The sequence below is a fragment of the Rhipicephalus microplus genome, chromosome 1 (assembly GCF_043290135.1).
Source record: "Rhipicephalus microplus isolate Deutch F79 chromosome 1, USDA_Rmic, whole genome shotgun sequence".
NCBI lineage: Eukaryota > Metazoa > Arthropoda > Arachnida > Ixodida > Ixodidae > Rhipicephalus > Rhipicephalus microplus.
The window spans coordinates 281,377,177-281,390,064 of NC_134700.1; the positions used below are offsets into that span (position 1 = coordinate 281,377,177).

Consider the following 12,888-nt stretch of genomic DNA (forward strand, 5'->3'; position numbering starts at 1 on the left):
TGGCACAGATTGAAAAGAGTGAGAGAAAATCTTTTATTCATGCATGCTGAAACGATCACCCTTCTTGGGTGGAGTCCCTAGTTCAGGGCACCATGGACTCGCACCACACCACGTGCTCACTGGATAAGCAGACGCTGGCTCCTGCCGCTCTGAGCTGGTCAGCGCAGTCTCCCAGGATTTTTTTTCTTCTCTTCCTCATGACAAATAGCTGAATGTGATAGGTGCTTCTGTCACTGCCACTGAGGCACAGTTGCGGTTGGAGTCGGATGGCGCAGACCCAAGCTGACGCAGATGCAAGCGGCCGAGTGACAGTTATTGGTATAAAAAACCAGTGCAGGTGTTATAAAACAGATGGCGTCCGTGTAGTTTTACGATAATAAGTAAAATAACATGTTATACTTACGCTAGGGGGCGCTTTCATTTTAGGGGCGAAGCTCCTTATACCATGAGTCATGCGTCCACAATGTAGTAGTAGTAGTAGTAGTAGTAGTAGTAGTAGTAGTAGTAGTAGTAGTAGTAGTAGTAGTAGTAGGAGGAGGAGGAGGAGGAGGAGGAGGAGGAGGAGTAGCTGTAGTAGGTAGCCACCTCTTGTTTATTACTTAGAATGTCCGCTGGATGGTGGTACTTCATATAATGAATATGATGAAAAGATGCGAGGTGACTCTACTAGGAGTGTTCACTAGATGGACGGACTTACGCGCTGACAGACACGCAGACAAGCAGACGGATGTGTGGACGGACGCACGAACACACGGATGGATGGACAGACGGACGGACGGACAGATGGACGGATGGATGGGCACACGCACGGCCACACGGACAGATGCATGGACAGACGGACGCATGGACAAACGCAGGGGCGGATGCACGGATGGGCGGACGGATGAACGCTTGGACGGTTGCATGGACGGATCGACGAACGCTCCGTCCTACTCATGATCACTCAGTCCGGGGATATGCTGTGATTTTTCCTCCCTGCTACGAGCTTTAGTTGCGACTGACAACTGCGGCGGTAGACAACAAACAAAAATACATCAACAAGCAGGCCCATAATATCTGACGCTGCAAATAAGCGGTGATTATTGCGCCTGAGGGCCTTCACTGCCCCTTCAACAAAATAAAATTTTGTATACTCATCCAAAAGATGGCAAATGAATGCTTACGGCACATGGTTCTGTTGCGCTGACTGATCTCCAATACATGTCGACATGAAGATGCAATGAAAGTTGCTTTTAGCCGGTGCTGTGCTCGCCTCCTGCTCTTTTCGTCTCACTTTAAGTATATTTATATTTTCTCTGTATATTTTCGGTATATTTTTTCCAAGTTCAGCAAACAAAAATTACGTGTTCTCTAGCTATCTCTCGTGTCTAAGGTCTGGTAAAGTGAACTTGCCATGAACGACTGAGGGACAAGAAGAACTTATAAAGTCTGACGATATGAGCCACCTTAAAGAGTCACTATAAACTAAATAAGTCTCACCTATATGTTAATCTCCGCGCGTTTCCCCAAAGTAGAACTGCGAGTTATAAACATGCATTTGCCAACGGCGAGCACCTTCATTCTTTCGCGTGCGCTCGGAGAAGCCCGAAGAGCGAAAAAGCGAACGAAAGAAGCACTCAGAAGCAAAACAATGAAAAAAGTGCGGGGAATTCGCGAACGCCCACGCACCAGCATACGGCTCAAGTATCAACGCGCTCTAAATCAAACGAAGCACGGCACAGCTCTTACGAATTCTGAGCTATAGTTTACGGGGCACTCGCGCTTCACCCTCTGATACCAATAAATTCCGCACCTTCATATAGTTTCGACGGAAATATTCTGCTAGAAATCTTCGCTTTCGTAGGGACCAGGTAGGTCTCTCCACCATGAAAAAAGCACGCATGCGCGCACAAACCCACAACACTATACACCAACGGTCACGTAGGCGTAAACATTGAACACGACGCAAACACGAGCGCGCACGCGTGTGAGATGTGTTTATACTTCGCCCCTTTCCCGTCCGTCGATCTTCTTTCCGTTTTCCCCCGTTTATCACATCCTCGCCTTCGCACCGCCAAAACACTTCCAGAGGTCCCCACACTCCTACTTCTTCCCTCCTATGTACCTCAGCAACAAAATGAATAAAAACAAGTTTTCCCAAAAAGAAATAAGAAACAAGAAAAGCTGCGCAACAGCGAGAGGCAAAGAAAACGCGAGAAATAGCGCACGAAGAGCTGTGAGATCGGGAAGCTGGTGGGGACGCATGCGCAACGAGAGGCGGCGGTGTGTGTTGCCCCTGGCAACGACCTGGACAAACAGCGGGACCGAAGCGCCACCATTCGCCACCACGGTTGCGGCCGCGGCTGGAATTAAAACAGTCCAATCCAGACTTCGGTCGGAGCGGCCCGCTTGCTCTATGCGCGCGCGCACCGACCCAGGTCTGGACATCCCAGGAGTCGACTGGCCAGCCTCCTCTTCTTTCGGTTCTCTTTTTGTCTCTTCGTTAGTGAAGCTTCCATTCACACCGAGTGTGTTTCTCATTCGCCGATTGACTCGCGGCTTCTCATTCTTCAAGGTGGAAGACGGAAAAGCCCGTAAGCAGGTTTTCTTGAAACTCTTCTGCCCGGCCAAGTGCTGAACCACACGTCACTCGAAGACGTCAGCTTCGCTTCACGTCACTTCAACGAGCCGAACAGCTCTCACGGACGAGCGGTACCGATTGATTACCCTCTGTGATTTGAGACGTGTTTAACCAACCCCCCTCTTGCTTATCCGTTTGTTGACTTGTCCTTTCACGATCATCGCGAACACCCTTTTCGGAAATTCCCGGCGCCTACGTGGAGCGAGTGAGCGGGTGGAAAGAAGGCATCAACAGGTGGTGCTACCAAGACTTTCACTTCCTTTCGTCTCCGAGGAATCGCCGACCTTTAGTGTCATTCGGTTGTATATTTGATCAACGTGCACCTGTTCGCATCCCAACTGCGTTCCATGAGTGAGTTTAATCGTTAAAGAAACGATCGTAGCAAATCTCAAAAAGAACTGAAAAAAAATAAGGCATCCAGTTACCAGCCGGCTGGGTGGGGATTGAAACAACACCTCGATACGATTGATTACGAGTATCGGAGGGTAGCACGCCGACGAAAAGTGAGTGATTTCGACACAAACTTAGGCTACCGGCGCTGACAGCCGTGTGCGAGTGACGACGGGTTGCCAACGACTGTGCGGCAGTGCGACGCAGCTCTAAGAGCGTTCGACGGAGGAGAAACCTGTGGAGCCTTCCGGCCAAGACGCTTCGGCGTGGGTGCCGGCTTACGAAAGCGCAGTCATCAGCAGAAGGGGGGCTTCCCCGCAGCATTCAAGGACGGTGAGTCGCCTTTCTCTCTCTCTCTCTCTCTCTCTCTAAGCCTCGCATTGTGTGTTTGTCACTGCCACGCATAGACGGCAATAGTCGGGAAGATTTTCCCGTGTCAAGGGCGGAAGGCCCCAACCGATGCAACGAGGTGAAGGACAGCGTGCTCCAGTTTCGGCATGTATCGGTGCTCGTTTTCTTTTTTTTTTTAGATTTCGAGCGTGTTAACCGCAGCCCTACCTTCAGTTTACGCGATTAGCTAGATGTAATGCAAAAAAAAAGTTAAATGAAGCAAACCGATATGTTTAATAACAATATTTTCGTGTTTCACTACGATGTCTTTGTGAAAACCTTTCTGAAAACAGTACCTAAAGGACAAGATCGTCTTAGACATTTTATTGGACTTTCATGTCTTGTGCAAAGAAGGGGAGCGCTGCCAACAGGACTTTATGTCGCAGAAGAAGGCTGTGAAGGTGCTCCTGCGCTTCTTGCGTTCAACCGGCCTGTCCAAACGACTGTGATCGGAACTCCCTGAATGTGTGCACATGTGTTTTTTTTCTAATTTATTTTATATCTCTCTATATCTAACCTCTTTCAGACCCTTTTCCCCATCCCCGTACAGGGTAGCAAATCAGTTCGTCTAGGTTAACCTCCCTGTCTCTTCCTTTTGTTTATTTCTCTCTCTCTCATGTCTTGTGTGAACACTTAAATTGGCATGATTGCTTGTGTTTTACAAACTCTGTGTAGTGTGGACACTTCTTATTGCAAAACGTCGGCTCATTGAGTAAGCGTTGTGCTATGTACATATGCATAACCTTTTGTTTGCTACAAAATGTGCGATGTCGACTTTTGAGCAACCGAAGAGGAGTAGCCGGCGCCACGCATTGGCACCAACCTCTCCTTATATACATTTATTTAAAATAAATGAACTTAGATATTTTTCGGTGTTCTTGTTCCAGAAAGACAGCAAAAAAATGTAAAGCGTGACCTAATACAACTTTTGAAATTAGGTCTAATGTTTCAGCATAAGGGATAGTGGTGCAACACAAGCACGACATCTACAAAGCCTCTCACCGGCCTCTCAAATACGAAAAACAAGCGCATTATTCTCTTCTGGCGTTTCTCGTCTTTCTTCCGCACGTCGTGACACACACAGTAATTCTCGCGTCGTCCATAGTCTATAACGTGCGCTCTAGTGGTCCATATACGCGAAGTATCAGATGTTATTTGTATCCTGCACTGCTTTGTCATGCAGCTGACCATCCATTCTTCCTTGTCTCACGTGTCTATCAACTGATTCAGCTTTAACTCGTGCGTTTATGACAGCGTGAGCGGCGATAAATGCGTGTGTATTCTAGAAACACGAAATCCTAATAGGCTCGAGCGCATTACTGCTTCCATTGCATTTAATGTTCCAAAACCACTATATAATTATGAGAGACGCTGTAGGCCTCCGATAATTTTCACCACCTGGGCTTCTAGCCCCGCCGCGGTGGTCTAGTGGCTAAGGTACTCGGCTGCTGACCCGCAGGGCGCGGGTTCGAATCCCGGCTGCGGCGGCTGCATTTCCGATGGAGGCGGAAATGTTGTAGGCCCGTGTGCTCAGATTTGGGTGCACGTTAAAGAACCCCAGGTGGTCTAAATTTCCGGAGCCCTCCACTACGGCGTCTCTCATAATCATGTAGTGGTTTTGGGACGTTAAACCCAACATATCAATCAAATCAATCAACCTGGGCTTCTATAGCGTGCACAAAAATCTAAGCACATGGACTTCAAACATTTCCACCTCCATCAAAAATGCAGTCACCACAACCGGGATTCAACCCCGCGACCTTCGAATTAGCAGTCGGGCGCTATAACTACTTGACCACTGCAGGGAGAAAGAGGGGGAGGCAGTGCTCACATTCTTCGCGGACTTTAAAAAATTTGAGCAGAGGAGGATACATCGCTTGTGCGAAGGATGGTAAAAAAGGGGGAGCCACTTTCTCGTCTTTGAACGCGAGGTGGTGAGGGTGCCTTTAAGGTACACCACACAAATCTTCGTAATTCTTCGTATGCGGATATGCATGAACAATAAAAAAGGAGTGTTGTAAGGAACGCACAATGATGGGCGTGTTACTGTGCACCTAGCCACTGAAAAACAAAACGTGCTTATGGTCTTTGTTTTTTCACTATGATTTTTTCGCGAGTGAAGGAGGGGGAGGAGGGCAGAGTAGATGGTGGTGCAAAGAGTTAAAATCTCGTTTTTTTTATTTCAGAAATTTTTTACTGTGTACTGTAGCACTGTTAAATTCGTACACTGGTGCTAAAAAATGAGAAAAGGAAGAACCGCGAGAACGGCGCAGTGAAAATTACGACGGTCTGCTGAGACTAAAGGGGCGGCTACGAAAGTGCATGCACAGAGGGACTTCCTTCTCTTCTTTCCTCTCATTTTCCTCTTATCTTTATTTGCTCTGTTTCTTCCCTCCTCTTGAAAGAGTGAGAAGGCGTTGTGCCCCTCCAGGTGGCAGTTGCCAGCTTGCTCTCTCCCTCTTTCCCCAGTGTCCATGTTTATCTGTGTATGCAAACCAAATAATCAAATCATACCAGCTGTTTCTCGTGGAATGAACACCTGCTGTTTTTGCATCAAGACCACGGAAATCAGTCAACATTCTATGAATTGCAAAACGAACGCAAAGAAAGTACTGAATTCGTATGTTTTTGCGTGCCCTCTTCAAGCATCCAATGTACTAGTGTTTGCAAAATAGACCTAATAAATTAGTCGGAAAGCCTGTGCGCTATATTGCTAAACTTTATCAAAAAAAAAACTGAGTCAGTTTTAATGCGGGGGAGAGCAGCCACATTTTTGTCACTGATTGATTAAATTGTCAGGAAAAATTCAGTTAATTTTCAGAATATGCTGGTGGTGATGGCGTCCCTTTTTATGCTGTTTGTAATCACACCGGATAATATGCAAAAAAATTGTTCATATCAAATTTTAAATATTTAGCGCTGTCAAACACCATTCATCTTCTTTTTTTTACTTCGTATTCACTCAGCCAAGGGTATAATTCGCTCGAGAGCTTACCTTCTATATCTTCTTTCAAAATAACGAACTACACTTAATTTATAAGCTCAGGCCCAATGTGCGACAGCTTCGTTGAATTACGTGGTTCATGCACGTTATAGAATTCGGGACCTGTTACGTAAACTTGCAGGTTTACCACGCAAGTGAATGCAGCCTAAAGTACAGAAATGCAGAAACGTATCATAGCCTAAACAAGTGCTGGCAGAGGTACAACACGTCTTTTCTTGTGAACTTAATTACAAAGTAACGAGACCAGCTAAACCGAGTGGCACTAGTGCGTTATGAACCAGCTATCGCTAAGTCTTCTTTAGTACATTGCGTAGGTAAGTCTTAATCATTTATTTAGTAGATTGGGTAAATCTGCAAAGATGGCAATGAGGGCGTCACGCTATTAAAACGAAAACTTTCTGTAGATGCCGTCAGAATCTCTCTTGTATGTTTTTTAATCACTGGCCTGCATTTAAATGTTCACTCGGAAAGTTTCAACACCGACACATGGGTGTGCCTGTTACATTTCTTACGTATGCACGGCTCAGTTTCGTCGTCACATGGTTCGACGCTTTAAATTTTTCCCCCTTCTTTTCTTCACCATTTGCTTGTTGCAACAGAACACTGATGTACGAGTACTTCTGAAACGTTCCTGCCAGCTACTACTATGTTGCTGTTTTTACTGTTTTTAAGCTATTTCTAGCGACCGTGCCGAAACGCAAATGCGTACACATTCATTAAGACAGGAAGTTAAGAGAGAGCCGACGCAATGTGAGCTGGCGTTCACAAAAGGCGCCCACATTCTTTTTTGAGACATATAATGATAAAACAGGAATCAATAAATAAAAATACTTTAAGGAACCTCATTACCGTTCATCTAGAACTGACCATGTTTTTAAAATAAGAGAATTACGCACCCGCACGAACCTGATCGCGAATTCATTCTTTGTTAGAACTGTTAAAGAGTGGAATGGGTTGTCTGCCATGCAAGTGTGCTGTAAGAACGAAGAATTGTTTATGTCGTTTTTGTAACTCCCCAGCTGTAACGCTTTTGGGCAATGTAGAGCAACCATTGAATAAAGAATAAAGAATAAACATACGAAGTTTCCTGCGGGCCTACTCTATACGAGCGGCTTGGAACAATCACGAAGCGGATCAAAACCTCCGCAGGAAGACACAGGCGTGTTTTCTTCACTTGCCTAAGTGAACTACTGATGGCAGAAGCATGTGGGCGGCCAGCGGGCATTATGAGTACGATTCACTGCGAGGAAACCTGCACGCCTAATGATGCGTAAACCGGATCCCCTCCCACCTTCCGGAATGGTCACATATTTCAAGTGAACGCGATAAGCTTTCGTAAGATTCACTTGTAGCTCAATTCATTTATAGACCATGTATAGCCATCACACCTTGCTACTGAGTCTTTCTTGTAACTAGCGAGAGCACTCTTTCACTTTATATATATAAGGGAAAAAAATGTATACCTAAGGGCTCATTTTTCCGTGTTTTGACACAATATTAATGAGATCTAACAGACAATAATGCCAAGGAATGTACAGGGGCAGTTATTAGAACAAATGTAATGTATATAGCAAGAAAGAAAAGTGGGTGAAAAAATAACATGCCATGAGCAGGATTCGAACCTACAACCTCAAAATAAGAGCATCGGACGCGTTATTCGGAGGTCGCAGGTTCGATTCCTGCTCACGGCAGGCTATTTTTTCACCCACTTTTCTTTCTTTCTATTTACATTACATTTGTTCTAATAAATTCCCCTATACATTCCTTGGCATTATTGTCTGTTAGATCTCATTAATATTGTGTCAAAACACGGAAAAACGAGCCATTAGGTATACACTTCTTTCCCTTATATATATATATATATATATATATATATATATATATATATATATATATATATATATATATATATATATATATATATATATATATATATATTGAAATAACTTGAAGATAGCACATAAGAAAAGGATCGTATTTACTAACGTTTCGGCCGTGGCACGGCCTTCGTCAGAGTAAGTAGGTATGATACAATGCAGCCGCTTTTATAGGCTCACGTGATGAACTCTCGGTATTGCAGCTAGGACAATCAAAGTAAAAAATGGTAATCTGTCAGGACCTTGTGTTGACATGACTGACATGTGACGGGTGCATGAATATAAAAGTTTCAAATTTCCTTGCGCATCGACACGTGGGGCACAGTATGGTTGGCATGACATGTAAAAGAGCTCAGAGGTAAAGAAACCACGGTTGACTAATATACAATTTAATATACACTAAAATATTTTACTAATCTAAGAAGTCGTGTTGTTATAGTGCGAGGCAGGTGAGCTTTCCTACGTTTTCATTGATACCTGAACGAATGGTGTTAAATTTGTGGATCAAGAAGGATTCCCTCACTTCCCTATCGTGATTTGTCTTAAAACCGGACTGAATAATCGTGGCCCTAATTTTGTCGAAACCATGGCCAGGCATACTGACGTGCTTCGACAGCGGTAGATTAGGGAGGCTTACGGCATGTGCACGGTGATTATTAAAACGAATTCTGAAACTTGTCTCTGTTTGACCTATGTACTGAGCACCGCAAGTTGAACACTCGAGAAGATAGATGACGTTGATACTATCACACGTGTAGTTCCCATTTATCTTTAAAGAAAAACTGGACGATGTACTTGAAACTGTTTTAGATGTCGTCATGTGCGCGCACACTTTGCAACGTGGTTTGTTGCAGGGATGACAGCCTTCATGATGTGAACACGTGGTTTTAGATGAGGTTAGTAAATCACGAAGGTTCCGCGATCGTCGGTAGACCACGCGTGGTTGTTCTGCAAAGATTCCTTTGAGCCGCTCGCTCTGTATTAAAATGTTAAAATGTTTCTTTAATATATGGTTCACATTTGGAGCTGAGGCCGCATGTGTCAAAATTAGATTAGTCCGCGAACAATCTTTGGGTCTTTTATTAGTACTCAGCAGGTCTGAACGGTCAAGCTCTTCTGCACGTTTGATGGCGTCTGTGATTATGCTGGCCGGATAGCTCTGTTTTTCGAGCGCGCTCCGAAGTTGTTCGCAGTGGCGGGAAAATTCGCTGCTATCAGAGCATATTCTTTTAAAACGGACTGCTTGGCTGTAGGGAATACTAGTTTTGTTGTGTTTCACGTGACTACTACTAAAGTGAAGATATTGCTGCCTATCCGTGGGTTTCCTGCAAAGATTAGTTATCAGCTTCCCGTTACGTAGAGTGACCATGACATCAAGGAAGCTTATGTTCACAGGTGAATATGAGTGCGAAAAAGAAATCGCCGGATGAGCATTGTTAAGATCTGCTATGAAAGAAAGAAGTTGCGATTCACTATGGTGCCAGATTAGGAAAATGTCGTCGATGAACCGCTTATAGTAAAATGGCTTATATTCACAATTTGCAAGAAATTTGTTTTCAAGGAGCCCCATAAATATGTTTGCGTAGTTTGGTCCAATTCTTGTGCCCATAGATGTACCGCTAACTTGAACATAATGTGTCCCCTCAAATTCGAAATTGTTAAGTTCAAGAATGAGCTTAAGCAACGTAGCTAACGTAGATGCGGAAACTGGTTTGTTGGCGTGGCAATCGTTGTACGCGCAGATAACTGCCTCGATGCCATCTGAGTGAGGGATATTAGTATACAGTGACGTGACATCTAACGTAACGAGAAACGAATTTTGAGGAACCTGTAGGTCAACAATATCTGATAGAAAGTGATTGGTATCTTTAATGTAAGAAGAAAAGCTGGACGGAATGGTGTTGATGAGGCTATCTACATAACGGGAAAGGTTCTCAGTCACTGTTCCAATTCCAGAAATTATCGGTCTACCGGGATTATCTCTCTTATGAATTTTGGGAAGAAGGTAAAACCTGCCAGCTACTGGGCTCAACGGTATGAGGGATTTCAGAGTGCCATAGCTTATTTCTTTATCATTAAAGAGCGCAGTCAAGGTATCACGAACAATATCTTTGAACTCGTTTGTTGGGCTTGTAATATGATGCATCACTGAGCTGCCTATGGCCTTCGCTGATATATTTGCTTCTGTCCATTACAACAATGGCGCCTCCTTTATCTGCAGGTTTTATAATTATGTCATTACGACCAGCGAGGGATTCAATTGCTTGTTGCTCTCTGTCAGTAAGGTTGCGGTGCAATGGTGTACGTTCTTTATATGCCTGCATGACATCGCGTTGTACAGCTCTGATATAAAGGTCCAGACATTTGTCTCTTTGGGAGGGGGGTGTCCAATGCTTGTAAGATGGCAATGATGAGCTATCGGTATTGTGAGCCGAGGACCGATCATAAAAGTACTCACGGAGGCGCATGTTACGTTCGAAATTGTAAAGATCCTTCACCAACTGAAATTCACTATAGCCTCCTGTTGCAGGGCAAAAATTAAGTCCTCGAGATAACACACTACGTTCCTCAATTGATAGATCGTAACATGACAAATTTATAATGTTATCCTGTCCAGAAGATTTACTTTCCAGCTCGGGCTGGCGCATTTCAGCTGTAGTTAGAATGTTTCCTCGTCGGGAGCATTCCTTTTTTTCTAAGTTGTCACGCGCGACCTTCTTTGACTTTTTAGCATCCAGCTCGGCTAACTTCTGTGACCGATATAATTCGAGAGTTTTTAATTCTTCAGTCGTAAACTGAGATGATTGCACAAGCTGTTTTTCCTGATTCCGCAGACCTTTTTCTGATGACTCATAATGGCTAATAAGTGTTCTGTTTAGTTCAACAGACGCCCGATTTAAGGTGTTGTGCCACCTTGACAGGTTTTTCTTTGACATCTCTGATGTGGCCGGCTGCAGTTTTAGTTGTAAACCTTTAGGAGCACTTGTTGCCGCGACATACATTCTAAGCATAGAAATGTGGGATTCACAACGAGTCCGTTTTTCTATAACCTTCCTGGTCCTTAAAAAATTCATTCAGCCAACAGATAAAGTACTCTCACTTAGCTGGCGTTGTGTTAGTCAGTTGGTTCCTCTCGTGGTTGTGCCCCTGTTCCGGAGTCCGTAGCGTGGTTGAGACGGCGAAAGTGATGCAACGACCGCAGGCGGCGGTAGGCAAGACGTAGGCTGTGTAGATGGAGACTTGTTCATGTGGGCGCGCGCTGCTTTCGAGGTGACGTTCTCTGCTACGGAAGGCTTGCTCGTCATGGTGAAGGTTGCTGTCGGCGCGGTGTTGTTTCTTGAGTTCGGCTGTGCTGTAGGATGACTGGGTGCTGAAGGTCGCCCAGCTCGATCCACTCGATGCGGAGAGTCGTCATTCGTTGATGAATCGCACCAGGCAGCTGATGTCGCATCCACCGGTCTCCTGAAACACAGGCGGCGGATGTGGCTTGCAAGCAACGACACACCCTCGAAGCTCATATGAAGGCCGTCTGCTGCGAGGACGCGTGTGGGTGGTAACCATTCGATTTCATGATCGAGGTAGCAAACTAGCCGGGAATAGCGGCAAAAATTCCGAAGCATGTTGTTGAACACTGATGCTTCTCTGTTGCAGCGTCGGACGAACGTCAGGTTAGAGTTCCTTTGTCGACGGTTTCCACTTCTAGGCAGTATCAGCGTGGCGTAAACTCGCCGAATTTCTGGGTGGTATTTTGCAATGCTTTCAAGTAGATCGCGGTACTTTGCAAACGCCTCGTGTCCCGAACACGAAGCCACATCGACCGTCCCAACATGAAGAATAAGACAGGATGCTGAGCGGGGCACTAGACCCAGTAAGTCACGCACATCACCGATTGTAGCACCACACTGCGAAATGAAGGCTGGTGCGCCATTGCTGAGGGGGTCGAAGTATTGATGTATATACTTTGTTTGTGAATCTCCCACAACTGCTGTGGTAGGAGTGTGCACAGGGTATTTCTAAATCATCCTTTTCTTCAGTGCTGTCCCAGGACCCATGGTTGAAGAAGAACTTGAAGGGAAGGCACGACAGGTCCGGGTATTTTCTATATTGAAATAACTTGAAGATAGCACATAAGAAAAGGATCGTATTTACTATATATATATATATATATATATATATATATATATATATATATATATATATATATATATATATATATATATAGCTTCTTGTTCACACAGTAACATAAATTATGCGCAAATCATTGTTTAGTTGTACGCACATTCTACAGCTTTCGATCACACGGAAGTTGCCAGTAAACTTTCATCAGTTCAGATCAGATCGTTAGTTTACCACAACGCGTCGACCAAGCTGTACATTCCGCGTAAAGAAGCCATCGCCTTACTCCCTGCCCCGATCCGCTCAATACTATACACACTTAATGTCGGCATGGCGCAGGTCGACGCTCTCTGCCTACGACTGCAACGCCGACTGCTTCGGCCAATGCGAGACTATCCGCGCTCCACTATATTGCAGACGCATTCTTTAAAATGTATTCTTGTTTTACTAGAGTATAAAGTTGGGCATGTTGGTAAGACATAGTTAATCGA

The 12,888-nt window shown here is 44.7% G+C and overlaps 1 protein-coding gene across 1 annotated transcript in view; it reads left to right on the forward strand.

The window, feature by feature from the left end:
* Positions 1–2,374: 2,374 nt before the first annotated feature.
* LOC119188272 (Eag-like K[+] channel) overlaps positions 2,375–12,888 on the forward strand; it is a 336,652-nt gene continuing 326,138 nt past the window's right edge. The window contains exon 1 of the mRNA XM_075896039.1: positions 2,375–3,343. The gene's annotated coding sequence lies outside the window, so the exon portion shown is untranslated. The remainder of the gene's footprint in view (positions 3,344–12,888) is intronic.